Raw genomic sequence first — 19205 nt, forward strand, 5'->3', positions numbered from 1 at the left:
AGGTTTGATTTCAGCTAAGTTAAGGATAGGGGCTATGTGGGTATCCATGGAGCCAACTCCAATGCCAAGAGCTACTCTGCACTCTCAAGCCTCCCACTGCTGCTCCCTAATAAGGAAGTCCAAAGAAGGTCTGGACTATTTCCACATTCTTCCTCAGCAACACCCTTCCCCTCTCCCATTTCCTTTATTCCACAAAGCCCCACAAAAACAAACCTTAATCAACCTCAAACCATCTCAGGACTGGACCACGGCTCAATTACTGTACAGGTTTCTTTCTACTCTCCCTAGATGACTTAAGGGAAAAGCTAGTCTACTATAAGAAAATCAAACAATCTAGAGTAGGCAGATCCATCCTCCTAAAATAGAGAAGCTACAATTACAGTGTAGACAGTAGATGGGGAATAGAGTAGCTTGGCTAGACTAGACTCTTCAAAATAGTACAGCCAGTTCACAAGTACTCATTTAATATGTTATCTTCCAGTTGTTCCTTTCTTAATCACATTCTCTTACTCGGTGTGTACTAGGAAGTAACTGAAAAAGTACAAGGACAGAAGATAAACCCTGTGGATATCAAGCTCCAAATGGGAAAATTTTTCCAAAAGAAAAACTAGTCCAACACATGATAACTAAAAACTGGTCTTTGCCATACCTTCCTGACTATAAACAAACCAACAAAATCCAGTGCTACTAGGCTTGAAAGGAAAAATGTAGGGTGACAAGTCCATCAGGAACGGTATTGTTTCAGTAAAAAAAAATATACAATGAACCTGCATTACTGTGCTTGTTTTTCACATTGGAAGTATTTGGGGAAGGAGAATGGCCCTTGCCATAGGCCCCAGGTACATCCTCAAGCCTCACTACCAAAGACAACTATAAGGCAGAAAAGCTATAAATAGAAAAGCCAAAAGCTCTGCAGTAGGTAAGTTGGCAGTCAGAAAAGCCATTTCAGTCTCATCTAAATTATGTTTGCAGGGGTTTCAATAAGCTTGGGACACTAGAGATTTTTCACTCATCAGGTAAGTGGCTAGCAGTTCACACCTGTAATCCTAGCTACTCAGGAAGCTGAGAGCTGATGCTGGAGGTTCAAAGCCAGCCTGGGCAAGAAAGTCCATGAAATTCAAATCTCCAATTAATAGGAGTGGAGCTGTGACTCAAGTGGTATAATACCAGCCTTGAGCAAAAGAGATCAGGGAAAGCACTCAGGCCCTGAGTTTAAGACCCATACATACACATAAGCACATAAGCGCACACACACACACACACACACACACACACACACACACACACACACACGAATGACACCCATCCAAACACAGAGAAAGCAGAATTAGCAAACTTTTGTTGAAATTATACAAGCAGAGACATTTTTAGCCAATTCCCAAGACTCCTGCACAGTCCCTCCTTCAGTTAGCATAAATAAGCTCCTGCCTCCTATGGTATTAAGTAAATAGCTCCTGCCTGGTTTCCATAGGCAGCTCTATAAGATGCTGTCACCAATGCCCAGGACCACAGAAGCAACTTGTATCCTTGAAGACCTTTAGTTAGTACAGGAAGCTTCCCTTTTGACTACTTTTTCCTACCTTTTTGACTACTTTCTTCTTGTCTGTCTAGAAATGAAATAAATATTAGAGCAAGAGCTGGGGAAACACCATTAATATGAACTCCCAGTGACATAGAAAAAATGTATATGGATTTCAAAGAGATTCGTTAAGAGCAGAGAGAAAAGTTGTCTCGTCCAACACTGACTTCTCAAGACTGATACCTGCTACCACTTGGTTCTCACATGAAGAACACAAGCGGGGGCTGTACCTACAAGAATAGTCACCTGATCTGCAGATGTTCCAGAAAGAAACAGTAGTAGAAGACAAAACAAAAACTTGCAAAGAGCTAGGTTGTGGCACCACAGGATTCTACACACAGAATGTGGTGGCACCTTGACAACACAATGATTTCCCCATGTATTACCAAAATCATAGATTTGGGTTTGCAAATGGCTGTGGGATGCACAAGGCACAAACTCCCTACCTGCTCAGGAAGACCTCCTATGCCATCAAGCCCCTAAATTTGGATGGAATCACAAAACAAAGGGAAATACATGGAATAGTAGCAGAATAATGTGTGTGTGTGTGTGTGTGTGTGTGTGTGTGAAAGAGAAAGAGTAAAAAAGACACGCTCATTACTGAAAAAAGTTTTGTTATCTTAAATACTTAGAACTCTCTAGCACAAAAGAAATTAAGGCATAATGAACTGAAGATTTAAAACATTTCCTAACTACAAATTTTGCCCATAAACATTGTTTGCATCAAGCAGAGAAAACATTTTTATTAACTGCAGGAGGAGTTTCCAAAGCATGCCTTAGCCATGAGGACCTTCAGCTTTCTGAGCAGCTGGGTTCTTGCATTTTGATCTTATGCAGACTGCAATACAAGGGAGACTCATAGATGGGTCTGGAGCATTCTAGTTCAACTTGACTTTGCCATCTCACTACAGAATCTGTCCCAAACATGTTGCTCTGTTTGTTTTTTTTAGGAACAATTAAATGTCCATTTTCCTTTTATTAAAGACACAAAAAGGAGACACAAGTTTTATGAACAGGAGGCATAGAGCACAAAGTGGGTGATCCAGCAGCTTACAAACTGCAGACAGCATTCTGGAGCCTGCAGCTTTAGCTTTAACTGCACAGGGCAGGGGGTTAAGGTCAAAGAAAGCCCAGAGCATCCCAGGATGCCAGAGGAAGAAAGTGAAAATCTCTTCAGAGTATCCACTCAAACAATGTGATATTGGTTCAGGGCAACATGACACTAGAAATTCTCTGGTTAATTTAACATTCCTCAGCAGATGCTTAGAGAGGTTTAAGAGGAATTAAAGACATTTCACTGCCCAACAACCAGCATGGCTGGCACATTTCTTTCACTCTTTAATAGATGTTGTTTTCTTTCAACTGCAACCTACTTTATTCTCCACCTCAATTAAGTGATGGGAAGCACACTTCAATCACCCTTCCTGTTGCTGTAGCAGAAATAATAGGACAATGCATCCTCTCCAGGGTATGAAAACCATGTTATCAGGGACCAGGGATTTGCCAGGCCTCCCCCTGCTTCACTGGCAGGTGTTTCCCATGAAACATTGATACACCATAGAGGATCACATCTACCTCAACATGCTTGAAGCTGGGAGTGCCTGTAGTCTGCCTACACCGTTTCACAGACAAGAAGCTAGGCCAGGGCTAGACTAAAGCTTGAAAAACCTCCCCAGAACCTGTGAGCTCAGACTCTCACTCTTCCCCATTAAAGAAATTGCAACAAAACAAGAGAAAGTGACATTCTAAACTTAAAAGGGATAAACACAGAAACACATTTGGTGAAAAGTGTCTGAATATATTAGGAATATATTAGGTTTTACATGTTACCAATGGCTTGTCAATCTCTCTCTCTCTCTCTCTCTCTCTCTCTCTCTCTCTCTCTCTCTCTCTCTCTCTCACACACACACACACACACACACACACACACACACACACACACAAAACCTATTTTTAAATCACCAATTTCCTGAATTCCAAAAATAAAAGACCAAAAAGGATCCAAGGCCAAATGGACACTTACAAAATCTAATCTATTTATAATATATAAAAACTCCCATTACACACATTAACAAAAAGTGGAAAACTCACAGTTATAGTCTGTAAAAATAATGGAATCGCTCAAAGGAAGAAAGCCATCCAGTAAGATATTTTAAATTGGCAGAAAAGGCTTTTGATAAGAGTTGTTCTTTAAGTATGTTTCACTATTACAGACTATAAAGAGGGATTTACAGTCACAATGGAAGAAAATGTAAATCTGGGAGATGACTGTTTAAAGGTGGGCATGCAAAATGGTAACGTCGGACATTGCAGATTCAAGTGTATGCAGTGCAGGATTAGAGAAGGCTTTTTATAAAACGAGGGCAAAAAAGGCAGGCAGATGAAAGCAAAAGACTACTTCAGAAAGCATAGACCTGAGAAAGGCAAGGGTGAGCTCAGACATTCAGGTAAATAGGTCTACACAGGCAGGAAATAAGATTTTCATTTTTCGTGCCATTGAAGTGGTTTGGGAAGGCGGGGAATGGAAGCTTAGAATAGAAAGAGAAAGATGTGCTGTTTATCCAGCTCAGAAAATGGGACCCTTGTGATACATTTAACTAGGACATTAAATGTATTACAGCATCTTTTGTGCAGATACTGCTTTGAGTACATGAATGCTTCTTAAACATATATTCCATCATAAGGTTTTATAACTACACAACTCATATATACTTACAGAAACCTAGAAAATTGGAGAAGATTTTTTCCATAAGCCCCAGTATAATTTCAGTACCCTGAGGAAAGCTCTCTCTGCAACTGAATGCACTTGAAATCATTTTATGTCCTATGAGGTCTCCTAGGAACTAGGCAGGATTGAATTATGTAAATGTGCATCTTTAAAAGGAAAGTTAAGATATCCAAATAAATGATTCTCAAAAATCATATTTACACAATTGTGACTAATTCCAAAATGATGCCACAGAAAGGCAAGAAAGCAGTTAGCCCTAAGGGTATGGAATAACCTAGCCAAGGGGAGAAGTTCATCCTTTTGTCTCCAGAAGTATTGTCCTCATGCTACAAGTTACAGAACCAACTGTGTAAATGTGCTTTGCCCTGAAACAGATGAGTAAACAGATTGGCATTTCCTCTCTAATTGTCCAAGTTTTTCCTTTAAGTCATGTCACCAGGCAGTGACTTACTGGCTTGAAGAAGGCATCTGACCTCAGACAAACTTTACTCGCATACTCTATGGAAGAGCATTTTAAGATAACTTAAGATAAACGCTCTTCTAGATGTACTGTAAGCTGCCAGGACAGGGTGTTACGACACACTCCACACATCTCCTCGTTTAATCCTTATAACCATCAAGTAGGCAATATTAATTACTAGCCCTTTTTCAGATAAGAGACCTAGACACAAAAAGGATCAAGTACCAGGCCAGAAACATCAGCAAATGTCTGAGCTGAGTTTGAACTCAGGCATTCAGACCCACAATCTATTGTCTCAGTTTTGTTCCCCTTTCAAGGCTTCTGGGACACACTTTCAACATTATGTCATTCTGTATATTTAATAAGGAAAACCAAAAATAGTGTATGTAGGTCTATAAGCAGTACCGGGCTGCTGTGAAAAGAAACCTGTTCCCTTGTCTATTTTCCCCTTCTGTGCCTGCTGGTTAATTAGTTCCAAGCACTCCTGGAATGCTCCATGGGGGAGGCACCCCAGGCCAGCAATCATTAATTTTCTTTCAGTCACACCTTATGCTGCTGCCATACAAATGAATCAGAGACACAGGTATTAATATAAGTCATCGAGCACCCTAAATAGTTTCTTTTCCTTCTCCTTTACCTGGTACTGTATATGTGTTAACTCAAAGCATCTGGGTCTGGTGCTTCTGTGGCTGAGAAGACCAATTCCAGACTGCTTTCTTCTTCTGGATAACAGCATGGTTGAAAGGTTCATCTCACATACATGTGGAATTCACCAGGGTACATTTCCTCAGCAGCTCATTTCCCAGGTCCTTAAGCTTTGTAGGTTGCACCAAAGATCCCATGGTTCTCTCAGGCCCAGTGCCCCAACACCTGATCAGAGCCGCAGTTTCCAGCCTTTCCACGAAGAAGCTTGCGTCAACATATAGAAAGCATTTTTAACCGGTGGAGCCCAGGCCACAGAGGTAAAAACTTGCCAAGTGATATGCAACAGAGATCGAAAACAACTATTGCCAAGGACACTGTCAAAATCTGGAATGTTTATGTTCCCACTACAAAGCAGAGAGACGAAAAGGAACTGCAGCTAGACATAGTGGTGCATACCTATAATCCCAGCACTCTGGAGACTAAGGCGTACAGATCCCAAGTTTGAACCCAGCTTAAGCTGCACAGCAAGACCCATCCCCAAGCAAAAGAAAAAGAAAAGAGAAACAATGAAGCTTATGAAAGTCTTCATTATTCAACATGCACATTCACTGCATTTTACAAGTAGAGATATGTGCATGATTAAGTTTTTGTACAGATGTGTACATGTATACACATATGTGTACAACTTTGTTCATGCACAGAGAATCTCTAGGACACATGGAATGTATTATAGTGTCTGCTGCTGGATAGAGAAAGTGACCAATTGGGAGCATAGGTTGAACGCTGACTGACTCATGTTTGTAATCTCTCTGTGCATTTATTTCCTATAAACAAATTTCCAATTATTAAGCTAGCATGGAAGCTCTGAGGAGAATGTAGTCCTGGTTTCCTTGATTTCTTGGCTGTTCCCTAGCTAGTAGAGCATCACTCCATCTTCTGCCTGCATCACTGAGCAACATCTCCCTCTATGTCGTGTCATTCTCCTTTTAGACACCAGGCATGTGTTCACTGAATCCAACAGCATCTTTATTTTAACTAAATTACATTTGCAAAGTCTGTATGTCCAAATAGGGACATGTTCACAGCACTGTAGCTAAGGCAGAAACATTATCTTTTGATGAGAATATATCTCACCCTACAGCAGTTTTCCTTCCAACAAATCCAGAAGTCAAAAGGTAACATCTCAAGAATTTGAAAGAGGAAACAGCTTTACTGAGTCTTGTAAAACTACTACATTGTACATTGTGTGTCAGATTAAAAAAAAATTCTTGGCTACTCTGAAAATGTTCAGCAGACTTATCTTTTAAGAAGAGTCAAAATTAAGTACTCAATAGGACATTCTGATTTATAAAGAAGGAAAAAAATCAATAAATTCTCTAATCCAAACCTTCTAACACATAGTCCACTGTGCTTCTATACCCCCCTCTCATTTGGGAAATGTGTTTTCTTGCTGTTGTTGTTGCTGTTCTTTGTTTTGCCGCCCCCCGCACCCCTGTTCCAAGCCCTTCACTTCATAGTACAGAAATAATCTCTTACCTTATCTGGGTTACCTCTTAAAATAATCACTGGAGCTACTCTGCCAGACCTACTAATGGCTCACATTTTTCATGTGGTTAGGATACTGGGCAGAAAAAGTTCTCTGAGCCCACCCACCCCTCTAATCAAGCAGAGACAAAAATACTACAATGGCTATTTTCATTGCCAAGAAACAAGTTACAAAAAAGAAAAGAAATCATTTTATCATACAATCAATACTTTTTTTTTTTTTTTGCCAGTCCTGGGCTTGAGCTCAGGGCCTGAGCACTGTCCTTGGACTTTCTCAAGGCTAGAGCTCTACCAACCACTTGAGCCTCAGCACCGTTTCCGGCTTTTTTCTATGTATGTGGTACCAAGGAATCGAACCCAGGTATTCATGCATGCTAGGCAAGCACTTTAACCACTGGCCACAATCAATACTTTTAAACCATGTAGAATGAATATCTAGCCAGCAGATATCATCATTTATATGCCATAAGACAATACAGGAAAATAATGTATACAGCCCAAGGCTTAAAAGGAAATTCCATGGCAAAATGTGGCTAATACAGACCTGTAATCCCAGCTACTCAGAAGGTGGTCAAGAGTACTGCAGTTCAAGGCAAAAAAGTGAATCTCAAATCACAACATACAAGCTGGATTTCATGGTATGCCCTTTAGGTAGAATGACAGCAGCCCCAAGGCTGGGCTCAGCATAAACATCAGACTAATATCTGAAAAATAACTAATGAGGGACAAAAAAGAAAGTGAAATAAAATATGGACAGTAGTTATTTTTTTCTCTTGTGGTACTGGGATTTGAACTAAGGACTTTAGCTAACCCCCATTCAACAATGGTTATTCTTAAGGTTATGGGAACATGAGCAGGTTTCTCCTTTCTTTGTATTTTCACTTTGGTTTATATTTTGGCATTTTATTAACTTTTTGTAAAATAAAACACACTGTCAGGTTCCTGAGGTTCCCGAGTTTCCAGCTTTTAGTCTCTTCCCCCAGAGGAGGAGCTCACTTAGATGCTCCAATCACTTTCACTGTTTCTCCCTCAACCCACCCAGCTCTAACACGTCTCCGTCTTACTGATGTAGGACACTCTTGCCTACTGACAGATTTACAATGAAATTCTAGACTAGCTTTCCCTTACAAAGAACTGAACCAGAAAGTTACTAACCTGCTTGTCTTTACTCAACTTCACTGATTCCAACCTCCCATCTAAAGCCAATCAATGCTTTTTTTAACATTAAATTTACTTTAAAACAATCTCAATATAGTCTCTCAATTTATAATGACAAACATAGACAATTCCACCTTTTCCATTGAACTCACTTGAGGATAACAGCAAATGATCACCAGTCTATGGGGCTGCACCTCTCCTTGTCAATGGTTCCCCCAGAACCAGCAATGAGGGCTTCTGTAACTTATATCCAACCACTGAGGACCCAACCCCTGCAGCCCTTTCCACCCTAGTTATACACCAAGCTCCACAATCACTGCCAGAGTCCATTTACCTTTGCAATGCATATTAAATGAGCGTCAGGTGGCATGTCAGGACTTAGACAGTACTGCTTTATTAACAACGAGTATAGGCCCATCAGGTATATGCTAATAAATAAGCTAGCAATTGTTTTATTGCTGTTGTTCATACTAGAGCTTCAACTCAGGGCCTGGAAGCTGTCTCTTAGCTTTGGGGCAAAAGATTGACATTCTACCACTGGAGCCATAGCTCCACTTCTGGCTTTGTTTTGGTTAACTGAAGGTAAGCATCTCACATACTTTCCTGCCTGTGTTGACTTCAAGCCTTGATCCTCAGATCTCATCCTCATGAGTAGCTATGATTACAGGGTGAGCCAACATCACCGAGCAAGCTTCCGACTGTTAACCCTTGGTGTGTATGCTAGACAGCTTGCTAAATACTTCTTATACATTAATATATCTTTTCATCCTTTATCATTTAAACTATATGCTATCACTTTCCCTTGTTACAGATGAGAAAACCAAGGCAAAGGAAGACTAAAATAAAGTTAAGTTGTCTGGATTCCCATAGCCTACAAGTGGCAGACCCAGTTTTGAACCCAAGCAGTCTGACGGTAGAGTCACAACATTTAATCATAGTACCATAGTGTCCTGTCCCAGGTAGTGGATTCCCTAACCAAAGTGTACACTGTGCATGGAACACTGCTTAGAGCTTAAGAAATGCTGTCAGCCACAGATACTTTAGCAAGTCATGTTTCTCTGAATGATAATCATCAGGAACATTCTGTCACATTGGACATGCTGACATTTTGGGGGTGGAAAAATAAGTGGAGGGAAAAAGACTTTTAGAACAATACCATAACCAGTACACCACCCCCTCACTAACTACTCAGATCCAAACTCTAGCAGTCCCATCAGCAAAGCTGTCTGACAGCAGGCCCTGCTGAAAGAGAAAGGGAGAAAATGGAAGAGAGCTGCTATCACTCATCAAATTTCAACTCCTTACACAAAACAATGAAATCTATAAACATTTTTTGGGGGAGGGAAATGACATAACGTCATAGCATGTGAAGTTTTTCCTCCACAAAACACACTTGAAAATGCAATATAACCTATTTAGTTGATATTCTAGAAAAATACAATCTAAATCAATTGTGTACATATGGCTATTTCACAAGGACCTTCTCAACTTATATGGACTATAAAGATAGGATTAGAAAATTTTGCATTTTCTGTGTTTTATTTGTATGTGGATTTGGGTATTTTTTTTTGGATTTTCTTTGCTCCACCATCACACACATACATACACACACACACACATGCACGCACAAATCACTGCTCAGTTTTCAAAAGAGCAGCCTCAATGACATGTCTGGTAAAATATCTTAGCAACAATGTCAATATTGTCTCATGGCAGAGAACCATATTAACATTCCACTCTAATCATGATTTCTCAAATACAAAATGGAATGCAAGTTATTTACTTCATTCATTCTCTTTGAGTATCTCTCTGGGAAAAAGAGTGCTCTTAACATCATGTAAATTAAGCATCAAAATTATATTCACTATCTATTACTTTTTGTATATCTAACTTAGAACTGTATGTGAGTAAGCAAATGATGACAAGGAATTAATATAAATGCAAGTATCAAATAAAATACACTGACAAAATACTTTGATCAAATCCTGTGTCTTGTTGTTTCTGTAATGGAATCCTTATCTAACTGTATATCTATATTTCAAGTTCACTTTATAAGACTGCCAAAAACAGGGTTTATTAGATAATAAGGGGTCTGCTTCTTTTTTTATTGTAATTATTAAAAGGGTTACATGATATTTGCCAGATAGAAGGTGCATTAATTCACATACATTGATACCCTTTCACGTGTCTTGGTACCCATTACCCTCCCCCCACCCCCCACCCATCTTGGTTTTCCCCCCTTCCCTATCAAATTTCAAATAACCAAATACAAATAAATTCAATATATCAGATAACAAAGTGAGATACTATAACAATATGAGATAACCACGGGACAGTAAAGGAGATGACTTCTTCTAAGAGTTTTCAAAGGTACAAATGTGGCTGGCTGGCTAGGAATGTTCCTATAGCGATCTAGGAAATAAAGAGTATACTAGCAGCTCCCAAATCTAAACATTTAAACTCATTTCCCAAGGCACTGTAATTCCATCTAGTAGAGAGGGTGCTGAGAGGTTGAGTTTGAGGCAAGCCTAGGAAAAGTTAGTAAGATCATATCTCAGGAGAAAAAAAAGAGGCATGCCTCCATTTGTGGAGCACTAGCCAAGGAGTGAAAGAGTGAGTTCAAGTCCTAGGCTTAGATCAAAAATAAACTTAAAAAAGAAGGAAACAGCCAGTAGTACAACCCATGCCTAGGAGGTACCAATCCCTGGATTCAATCTCCATCAATATATACATACAAACATACATACACATGTGTATATGCATGTATGTGTGCTTACATACATGTATGTATACATTCATGGGTATATATAAACTTGTGTATATGCATATGAAATTTCTCCTACCTTAAATTATTATAAATGCTTTAAATCTCACTCATGGTGAATGATTAAGTTTGGTGGAAATTTGAGACATCTGGTACCTAGGTGAACTGGCCAGATTTAGAAATTAATGCACAAAATAATTATGCTATAGCCTGATCTTATGAAGCTGGAGCAAATGCTGAATTACATGTGCACAGCACCTCCAAATGCATAAAATCTCTGCAGACATGGAGGCTGCTGGCTCCAGATCCTGGCCCCAGGCCTTATAACCCGACTCTCTTCTATCTCCTAGCAAACCACATGCCCTATGGACTTTTAACAACCACCATTCCCACAGGACTCTGCTAAGGACAAGCCTAGTAAGCAGCTCCTTCCTCCATCTGTACCAGATGGAATAGCAAGGGTCCAGTCTGCCACACAGACTAGTAAGCTAAGGAAACAAAATATCCAAGATGCCTCCATACACTCAAGTCTAAGGATACTGTCAATGGGCAGAAATTAATGTACATTATAATCATAGCAAGTATTTATAAATGCTTTCTATAATCAAGGTACTTGTTACAACTACTTCGATTTACTTAGTCTTCACAATGGGAATGGGAGGGAGAGGGGGAGGGGGAGGGGAAGGGGGAGGGGGAGAGAGAGAGAGAGAGAGAGAGAGAGAGAGAGAGAGAGAGAGAGAGAGAGAGAGAGAGAGAGAGAGAGAGAGAGAGAGAGAGAGACTGACTGTCATCTTTCTATTGGTTCCAATCCTCCCACCCACAACCCCTGGTGAATACCAAAATCTGAAGAGGTTTAATTCCTTTATACAAAATGGGATAGTACCTGCACATAACATATGCATATCCTCTAGTAACTTTTAAATCACCTCTGTATTACAAATCCCTGATACAACCAAGTTACATTGTATTGTTCCCCACATTTTAACCCTCACATAAAGGTCTGATTCAGAATCTCAATGAAACAGATTACCTTTATTTTATAGGCAAGAAAACCAAGGTTCAGAAAAATAAATTGTTCCCAGAGAACTAGTAGGCATATTCAAACTGAAACTCTTAACCTATAGTTTTTGGAGTCAACCAGCAGAGCTCTTATTCATCTTTAAGATGTTACATCCATAAGCTTTAAAGGGGTCTAAGGTACTCTTTGGGAAGCTCAACAACCATGGATGCAGCGGAACAAACCATTCCCAGACTGTCTCATCTTCAGAATCTTGGTAGTAAGAATCTAGCGCTAAAAGCTATAATCAGATTAGCAGACTAACACAATAAGCAGGGATGTACAGAGCTGACCTTCCTGAGAATGTGATGTGGAAGGTCTCATTTTTCAATACTGAACTTAGACAAATCTTTCACTTAATCCCCAAAATAAAGGATGACTTACATGAATCACTTTAGGTTTTACAATTTAGTATGTTTGTTTTCCTTAGAACTGCATATATGTAAACTATCACTGGTTAGGTACTTACCAAAATATTAAAATAGCCACTGTTCTCAACAACAACACAACAAAACAAGCCAAATGAGCAAAGAAAGAACTCATATACTCAGGATGCCTGAAGGTCAATGATCCTAATTCCATTTTGTGCCTCTGTCTGAATTGCTGCACCTGAACTTTTCATGAATCTCTCCCCATAGTCACCTTAGACTCAAGGAAGGACAAGACTTAATGCATAGCTCCTGTTTGGTGACAGGAGCTGAAAATCACCTTTCTTTTAGGGGCCAGACCCTGCCTGAAATGACAATGATCAGGATGGTCATATCTTGTCTGGGACATTCATTATACAAACTCTCACTCCTTGCTCCAATTTTTCTATACTTAAACTACTTATTAGTACACAGAAAGATATCTTATGGTCACTAACCCCAGGTCCTCCCAAAGTATAATGTAAGTATAATCAGAATATTCTGATTAAATCTCCAGTGGCTCACACATGTTATCCCAGCTACACAGAAGGCTGAGATCAAAACCATCCTGGGCAGGTAAGATTCTTATCTCCAATTCACCACCAAAAAAGCCAGAAGTGGGCTAAGGTTCAAGTGGTAGAGAACAAAAGTGTAGGGCTATGCATAGCCCCTGAGTTCAAGCCCTAGGAGCAGAGAAAACAAAAAGAAAAACATGGCTTACATGGAAATCTACATATGGAGTTATTATGGGAATTATGCTACACATGGATGACAACAGTCATATATAACAAGTCTTTCCTTTTTTGTCAAAACAAAGGTGCCTTTAGGCAAGGAAAAACTTAGGACACTAAATTTAATTCATTAAGAATAAAACTCTGAATATCTAATTCAGAATTTCCCTATTGCAGCTTAAGCTTCTAGTTCATTCACACATATACATACATATATAGAAAGGTGTATATGGGGGCAAGTAAAACAGTGTTGTTTAGTTTTGTGACATCTTTGAGGGTTATTTAAATAACATGTGTCAGGCTAGAGGTGTTATTGACCCTAAAGAGTGAATGGTACAGGGTGATTAACTTCTCCTTTCTCCTAGTCCAGAGCTTTCTCCAGATAACTCTGTCAGAGTGAACTCTGTCAAAGTGAAGTGCATCATGAGACCATTATGGCCCAGTATGCATAGATGCCTGACATGATAAATGCTACGTATTTACTCTCTTCCTACTCTAGCAAATCTTTTACCCTTTGTATTTCCTTAGAACATACGGAAAAGGGAGTAAAGGGGGTGAAGGGGGCAAAGGGGGCGAAGGGGGCAGTGGTCTTCAAAACAAAGACATTCACTTGTGAGGGATGGGCTGGGTAAAATTTTATAAACTCTTTACAAATCTATCCTCTAAATTATTTTGGCAAATGTGTGAAATGCTGTTAACAATGGAAAATGCTTTCAGTTAAATTTCTCAAAGAAGGATAAAATGCAAGCACTTCATAGAGTGAAAGGTTAAAAGTTATTTCTAAAGTATAAATTTCCATACAACAAATGACTCAGAGCTTGCTTGGTGTACCTTTAGAACCCCAAGTAAATGGCAGACTTAGTATCTGAGAATGTGAAGTCATAGCTAGAATTCACTAAAAGACCACTCTTTGCCTAAGATTCATCCTGTCTTCTCTTCAACTTCTAGTTTTCCTGGAAGCCAGGAGTTGTGATGCACACTTGTAAACCTAGCACTAGAATGAATGATAAAGCCGGGTGCCAGTGGCTCACGCCTGTAATCCTAGCTACTCAGAAGGCTGAGATCTGAGGATCAAAGTTCAAAGCCAGCCCAGGCAGGAACGTTCCATGGACTCTTATCTCCAACTAACCACCAGAAAGTCAGAAATGGCGCTGTGGCTCAATGTAGCAGAGCACTAGCATTGAGCGCAAGAGCTCAGGGACAGTGTCCAGGCCCAGAGTTCAAACCCCACAACTGCCCTGCTTCAGAAAAAAAGACTGTTAGGAAAACTAAAAGTTAGGCTACATAATGAGCTTTGCGTTGTTTTTGTTATTTGGACTTCAAATTTGTTTTCTTTTTTTTTTTTTCACAGAAAGGGTCTCTTTATCTTTAATTCTGGTAACATCCTTGTAAGGTTTTTTATTTGGCCAGTCCTGGGTCTTGAACTCAGGATCCGAGCACTGTCATTGGGCTTTTTCCTCAAGGCTAGTGTAATACCACTTGAGCCACAGCAACACTTCTGGCTTTTCTATGTCTTTGGTACTGAGGATTTGAACCCGAGTCTTCATGCATGCTAAGCAAGCATTCTACGACTAGGCCAATCTCCTGACCAAGATTAGCTTTCTGATGCTACAAAATTCATAACTGAGAGGTAATCAAGCTGAGACCTGAATCTGTGTCTTGTAATTCTAAAGGACATGTTTTGTTTTGTTTTTTCCTAGACTGTATAAGATGAAAATAGGTAAAATAGATGAAGGAATCTATCAAAACAGAAAGAACAGCCTTTTTCTATCTCACAGAAAAGCAGCCTGATTGCATTCTGTGTTTCAATCATGTTCTAATATTCTGTACAATCTATTTGCCCTGGTAAAGAGAAATATATTACCTTTATGATGAATTATTTCTGCATATTTTGGGTTGGAAATCATTTTTTGGAGTCTGTTAGCAAGAAGATACCAGATATCCATAGCTCAGCAAGACAGTCACTACACGAAATTCCTAAATAATAGCCCACAACCACAGAAAATGGGCAATGCAAAGCAGAATAATCAAAAGCAGCTTCATATTTTCTGAATAAAACAAAGCATCATTTGTATTGAGACATTTTTAGGAGGTACCACTGAAAACCAGATTGCAGCCTGGAACAGCTTAAAATACCAAGTTTAACAATCACATTCATGGCTTTTAAACATTAGAGGCAAACAGCTTCCTTTACTTCAAATTCAAAGTGAAGAATTAGATGCAAAGCTAACAGATTAGTTCAGTGCACTGTGAGGCTTAGAGACTAACCAGTGCCTTAATTCATACCATTGCAAGAGTAGTCAGCCAAGCACCTGGGTTTTAATGATGGCAAGGTGAAACCCAAGTGTTTTTCATAAACTTTTAAAACTAAAAGCTTCCATTCTTAAAAAAAAGAAAGAACACAATTAAGCAGCAACCAACAACAGACTAGTAAATAATTAGTATTTTGCTACATTAAGAAATGGTTCTTTCATCAGTCTGCATTTTGAGATGGTTCCATAATGAACATTTCATCAATTCCTGCCTTCTGCCTACCTTTACATCTACTTCTACATAATGACTGAACAACTAAGAAAGCTGGATAGGGAATGTCATGATGGATTCAAGACTGGCAAGAGAGCAGAGAAAGGATGGACGTGTATGGGCACACACGTGCGCACGCACACACACACACACCCCCATGATGGATTCAAGACTGACAAGAGAGCAGAAAAAGGATGGACGTGTATGGGCGCACACACACACACACACACACACACACACACACACACACACACACACACACACACACACACACACACACACACACACACACACACACACACACACACACACACACACACACACACACACACACACACACACACCCCCCCCCCCCCCCCCCCAAAGGCCTTCCCTGGCTAATACTTTCATGAGGAGATAAAAATCTCCAGAGTTTATAGAAAAAACATCCACTGTGAACTTTTATTACTTCATAAACAGTAGATAAAATAACATTTCATTTCTTCAAGATAAGATAAAAAAATCAAATAACTGGCTGAGCCATTTACTTGCTATGTGGAAGTAGTCGCTATTATCATGACTACACAGTACCTGTTCTTTGTTAGTTTTTGAAGGAGAATAACCTGCCCAGTGTATATATCCAAGAATCCTCCACGGAGTACGTGTATATTGTTAGGAAGCAAAAATCTATCTTGTCCTGTAGAAGCTAAAAAATCCATATACACACTCTTACAGTTAGAATTCAGGCATTTGAACAGTCATTTGCAAGCTCCATATTTTCATATATATTTATGTATAAATGTATTGCTGTTTTTCTACCTAGATTTCTGTACCCATTTTTATATTGTTAGGAGACAAGATTCTGAAGTGAAAAATAATCTGCATATTACAGTATCATTTGTACTTGTTCAAACCTTTGGGATATACAACTGAAAGATTAAACTGTGTTGCAAATACTGAGTTTTGATGATTATGTGTCAGTGTAGCTTCTATCAATTGCCCCAGACGTATCACTATAGTAGGGTTGTTGATAAAAGAGATACCATGTGTGTAGGAGTAAGTTTCCATACTATGCTCAACTTTTTGAACCTAAATCTGCTTTTTAAAAAAAAATTCTTTTTGGGTGACAGTGGCTCAAGCCTGTAATCCTAGCTACTTATGAGGCTGAGATCTGAGGATCAGCCCAAGCAAAAAAGTCCCTGTGAGACTCTTAGCTCTAGTTAACAACTCAAAAACTGGAAGTGATGCTGTGGCTCAAGTGGTAGAGCACTATCCTGGAGCACAAAGAGGCTCAAGGACAGTGCCCAGGCCATGAGTTCAAGCCTCACAACCAACAAAACAAAATTCCTTAAAAATAAAGATTGGTGGTCACTTGCCTACCATGTTCCAGGCCCTAGGTTTGATCCCCCACACCAACACATGGCCATAAAGTAAGATTTCATTAAGGATTAGGATAAAAATAACAAATCTGTTCATTTAGGAATATTTTTTAAGTTATTCAAGGGCTTCCTTTGAGAGCTTCAATAAAGTTATGTCATTTCCTTCAATATAAAATTTGTTCACTTCTTATCACAAGTTCTTGTTGCTATTACAAGTTGGGACTTTCTTTTCTATTTATTTTCTGAATCGTGTTGCCACACAGAAAAGATGCTTGCTTCCTATGTTGCTCTTTCATCAACTCTTGTCAGGTCCAAAGCTATCAGAAAGCTCTATTCTTAGAGTTCAGAATTATTTATTTTTTAATTAAAGACTTTTTGTTGTTGGAAGTAGTGTGTGTGTGTGTGTGTGTGTGTGTGTGTGTGTGTGTGTGTGTGTGTGTGCATGTGCACATCCCCAGTATTAGGACTTGACTCAGGGCTGAGACCCTTCCCTTGAGAATTTTCTGCACAAGGCTAAGCATTCTACCACTTGAGCCACAGCTCCATGTGCAACTTTCTACTACTCTAGTAGAAATCAGAATCTCAAGAGCTTTCCTAACTGACCTGGCTTCACACCTCAATCCTTAGATCTGAGCTTCCTGAGTAGCTAGGATAACAGGTATGTTCAATCTACTGCTTCCCAGCTATTTAAATTAGTTTAATAAGAGTACCATGGAAGTTTTCTGACAGGAAAAGTCAGTCAAAATAGAGAAACTCATGGTAGAAGATATATACCTTTAGGGAGAGCTTTGAAGTAAAGATAGCATCTCCTGTGCTTGTTTTAGACCAAGGTCACTGCATTAAAAAAAAAGGGGAGAAAAGGAAAGTGGATGTTTTTGTCTGGAACTCCCTTATCTTGGTTTAATATTGATGCTTGTTCCCACAGTCCTTGGGTAAACATATTTCCCCCTAATTTATATTTTTAAATTTTTAATACTGCATCCTCCAACGTGCCTCTATTGCTTCAAGGAGAAAAAACCTTTTTCCTGATCTACAAACATTTCCAAAGGAAAAAGGTATAATCATTAAGAAAATAACAAAGGAGAAGAAAAATGTTTCTGTTTCAGAGTTTACTCAATGGATTTCAACAGTTTAACAGTTCAATACTTTTAATACTTTAAAGAGATTTAATAGTTCATTGTCCATCTATTTCAAATATTATATATGAACTTGAATTTCAATACCTGCTAAAATTTTTACCAGTTTTTTTAAATTTTGTTTTATTTTTGGGGTGATGTACAGGGGGTTGCAGTTTCACTCATCAGGTAGTGGGTATATTACTTCTTAAACACTGTTACCCCTTCCCATATTTTTCTCCCATTTTCCTTCCTCCTATGCCCTCCCAAATTGTGAAGCTTATTTCCAACATATTGTCTTGTGAATATTGCTATTACATATGTTCACTTTTGGTCCTTTGTCTCATCATCTTGTTTTTCTCCTTCCATGATTCAAACAAACAAATAAATGTACATACAATACACCAGGTATCAACGTCAGATTTGAAGAATACTAAATTTAACTCTGATTCTATTTTCTTAATTCCTCAAAATAAGCTCCACATAAAAGTTTGATAAAATGTTTTCAGTGACAATCTAAAAAGCATAAGTTACGTTCATTTTTTTCAAGTGAAGATAGAGCTTGAGCTCAGGACCTTAGGATTGTTAGGCAGGTATGCTACCACTTGAGACACATCCCAACCCCTTTTTGCTATAGTTGTATTTTCAAATAGGGTTCAATGCCGCGGGTTACCTCTGTATCAGGATCTTCTACCATGATCCTCCTCATGTATCTTTCTCATCACACTGAACATAACCGGCATGCAACCCTCGAACTTACACTTCTTAGACATAAATATTTCCTGAATTTCTGTGATTATGAACTTAAGCACATAAAGTTTTCTTTTGTCCTTGCAATAAAGACTGGTTTTAACTGAAAACAGTGGAATAAAAATTTTCTATCTTGAAGGAGAAATTATTACCCAAATTTCATAGCAGACTCGGTAGATTAGCCAGCTTTAATTTATAGAGAAACCTAGCTATGAATTACTTATGAGATTTGACACAAAATTAATGTATGAACAATCAAATTCCCAAATCACCATAGGGCATTCCTTCACCAAGATATAAATTCTGTCTGCTTTGTTCCTAACCAAAAACAAGCAAGTTTTAAACACTTTATGTCTATATGGTATGTCACTTTATGAGAAATGTT

The 19205-nt window shown here is 38.9% G+C and overlaps 1 protein-coding gene across 3 annotated transcripts in view; it reads right to left on the reverse strand.

The window, feature by feature from the left end:
* The window catches only part of Tanc1 (tetratricopeptide repeat, ankyrin repeat and coiled-coil containing 1), a 222862-nt gene that overhangs the window by 118384 nt on the left and 85273 nt on the right, over positions 1 to 19205 (reverse strand). The gene's annotated exons all lie outside the window — the stretch shown is intronic.

This window comes from Megascapheus bottae, chromosome 12, assembly GCF_031878675.1.
Source record: "Megascapheus bottae isolate mThoBot1 chromosome 12, mThoBot2.hap1, whole genome shotgun sequence".
Lineage (NCBI taxonomy): Eukaryota > Metazoa > Chordata > Mammalia > Rodentia > Geomyidae > Megascapheus > Megascapheus bottae.